Raw genomic sequence first — 2,365 nt, forward strand, 5'->3', positions numbered from 1 at the left:
TTTCAAGCCAGTAGGTCCTGCCCTATCTCAGTGCATGTGCTTGAGAACACCCTCCTCACTCAAGGCTAAGCCAGAAATCCACAACAGCTTTAGGTACAGTAGGAAAATTACACAGCAGCCCCTCTCAGCCCATCAGCAATAACTGATAGAGTTGGATACTTGGCACATGCTTTCTGTCCACCTTCAAAGCGGTTTCCAGCAGAAGGCTGACCATGAACCAAGCACTCACACCAAGAGAGACTCTGATGAATCGATGTGGGGATATAATAATGCTACAAGACAATCACAAGTGATGCAATGCTACAAGCTGAGCTCAGGAAAACCCCCAAAAGATGGATGCTCCCACGAAATGTCTTCCCCTTGCCATAACTCTTTAGGACATGTTAATGAGCGGTTTGACTGTCACTCAAGTACGCAGAAGACACTTTCACAATAGACACAGATGCACAAAGACAGCAGAACAAGCACTTGATCCAAGCCATGGCAGCCACCAGCAGCAGCTGCCAGGAGCATACCAGTCCACTGTGACAGACATCTTTGTCACGCTCCACGCTAACAGTCCATGAGGAATGAAGGCCTCCATGGAGTGCAGCCAGAGTCACTCTATCTAGGACTGACTCTGGGTCATGCATTTTATTAAAGCCGTTCCTCGAGGAACGAGGAAATGGAGCAGAGAAGAATAGAAACCTCTTAAGAAAAATTAGTGCAAGAAGTTAAAATGCAAACACAGCACAAACACATAGCAGACCGCTCCTTGGTCGGAGCATGCTGCACTCGCATGAGTGAGATCTTTCTTCACCCCAAATGAGTTGATATGTGAATAAACAATGACATCAACATGGACCACAAGCCCAAAAAGTGACTTGCTAATGGCTCCCTCTAGCATTCTGCATCGCACTGAAGCAAAGACTTTCCTCAGCAAAACCCAGAAGATACCGCAAATGCCAGACACCTTCCCCCAATTCCCCCAGCAGGGACTGCTTTCCTAGACCCCCTCCCCGAGGGAAAGTCCCACCGCAGTGAGCCAAGGGGGAACAAAGCGCTCTCTGTAAGAAGCGCCTTCATCTTCGTATGACCTGATGAGACCAACTTCAAACAGCCGCTGCATGTTGGGGGCACGTACAGCCATCTCAGATGTGGGGTACCAAGTCACACAGCAAACCGAGACAAACAGGGGCTTGAGAAGAGCTACAGTAGAGCTGCAGGCCCCATGTATTTACAAAACAGCTGCTAGTCAGAGACACTTCTGAGCTTGCCCCGCTGCCTGAGGCTAGGGAATGACTGCAGCATGCAACATTTAGCCAAGCCCCCCAGCGGATTTTAGTTGTGCATCTCTGCTTTCATCTCCCCCATCATACACAGCAGTATGAACACTGCCTCCATCCTCACCATACAACTTGCACAGCTGCAAACATCTCATCTCAGGGCCATGAGACCAGGAGCTTGCTCTTGGATCATTAAATTCCATCTCATTGTATGAGCCTAACACCATATGATTCCCCACCACACCAAAAAACAAACAAACAAAAAAACACAACTGATTTTTGCTGTTAACTAACAGCTCCAGAAGCTGATTGCTTGACTGTTTAGGAAATCCATGCATATCCTTCAGTCTTGGGTCTTAAGACTCTTCACACCTACCCAGCAGAGGTACATCTGAGCTACAGGTATATATTTATTTACCCTGCTGTTTCATTTAAAAATTTACCAACTAGGATCACCAGCCCTTCTACAGCTTGCTGGTTTCTTCTTCTGAAGAAGTAATGCTAAAAGTGACTGAAGTAGGAAGTACCATCTGAAACAACAATCCATCAGCCACTGTTACTAATGTTTTCCGGAGGTTTTTTGATCTATACCTGAGAAATCAAAGCCACTACAACACACTAAATGAGTCTGGGGAGCCTATGGAAGAGCCCCACTGCTAGAAACTCATAACCAAGATTATTTTGGCTACCACACATTCTATTTTGACCCTTGCTACCCTTACCAGTTTCTTAAGAGAAATGCAATAAGATTTCTACATGTATAGACAAAGTTATGTTCCAGCCCCTTCCTGAGCAGCTGGTCACGTTCAACAATACTTACGTTTTGCTGTTCTTTCAGTTCCCCCAAGATGCTCACTTCCACACACAGGATGATTAACTGAAGCTCCTACATCTTGTTAACCAGGCTCACGATATTTTACATAGGTATTTTTCAAACATACCAATCCAGCTTCATACTCCAGACTAGGTGCTACCTTACAACTCACATATCATCCACTCAAATACACTTTCGCAGCATCAACATTTTCTTTCTCCTACCCATCCATCTACCCACTGATGTTCATCCATCATTACATGATTATTTACCTGACTTTCCATAC

The 2,365-nt window shown here is 45.5% G+C and overlaps 1 long non-coding RNA gene across 2 annotated transcripts in view; it reads right to left on the reverse strand.

The window, feature by feature from the left end:
- The window catches only part of LOC106042622 (uncharacterized), a 44,399-nt gene that overhangs the window by 8,048 nt on the left and 33,986 nt on the right, over positions 1–2,365 (reverse strand). The gene's annotated exons all lie outside the window — the stretch shown is intronic.

Source organism: Anser cygnoides, chromosome 5 (assembly GCF_040182565.1).
Source record: "Anser cygnoides isolate HZ-2024a breed goose chromosome 5, Taihu_goose_T2T_genome, whole genome shotgun sequence".
Taxonomy (NCBI): Eukaryota; Metazoa; Chordata; class Aves; order Anseriformes; family Anatidae; genus Anser; species Anser cygnoides.